This window comes from Morus notabilis, unplaced genomic scaffold (assembly GCF_000414095.1).
Source record: "Morus notabilis unplaced genomic scaffold, ASM41409v2 Scaffold133, whole genome shotgun sequence".
Classification (NCBI taxonomy): domain Eukaryota; kingdom Viridiplantae; phylum Streptophyta; class Magnoliopsida; order Rosales; family Moraceae; genus Morus; species Morus notabilis.
This window is the reverse complement of record NW_010363211.1, coordinates 174,755-175,626: the sequence shown is the minus strand read 5'-3', so window position 1 is coordinate 175,626 and position 872 is coordinate 174,755.

Below are 872 nucleotides of genomic sequence, written 5' to 3'. Positions count from 1 at the left end.
GGGTTTGGGTGGTTTCAGCAGACTAGGGAGCGGTGTCCCGGACAACAAGTTGCTCCCCCGCCGCCACAACAAATGCCTTCGGCCTCGTACTTTCAGCCAAACACGCAAGCGACCCCTGCACACGGCAACACATTCGGCCAGCCCACTTCCCCATTTCAACCATTCATGCCACCGTTCTCGAGACCCAACTACACAATGCCACGTGGAGGGGATGGTTCTTCGCATATGTGATACTGTTATTTGATTCGTTTTATTTGTTACCACCGTTCTAGAGACTTCATTGAACATGTTATTTTTTATGGTTCGAATTCCTTTATTGTTTTTCGTTTTTAGTACTAATTGAGTAATTCTTATTAGATTGCGGCACATTTGGTTGAGGATTTGTTACTTAATGCAAGCTTATTTATGCAATTATTTATGCAAGAGTATGTTTAATATGCACTTTTTAACTTTACACATACGATTTGCATTTTTATAACTTTATGCTTCATTATTCTGAAAATTTGACAGGGATGGATATAGGTGGGAATTCTAATCCGTTGGGTTCTAATGAATCGGACTACGACAGTGATGATAATTTTTTCATGCAAGTTGTCGCTGCGGCGACTACGCTATGTGTTGGATTTATATACAGAGAACCTTCTCGCCGAAGGCACACTTCTGGTTGGGGCGGTGCACTTAGGGTGCAGTATTATTTGAAACGTAGTCCAACAGTGATGTATAACAAAGTCCGTATGAGTAGTGATGCGTTCTTGCGACTAAGTTTTATCCTTGAGGAAAGGGGCTTACTGCAACCAACTGTCCACCTAAATGTTGATGAGCAATTATTTATATTCCTAACTATATTATGTCAGAACCAAACTAACAGGGAG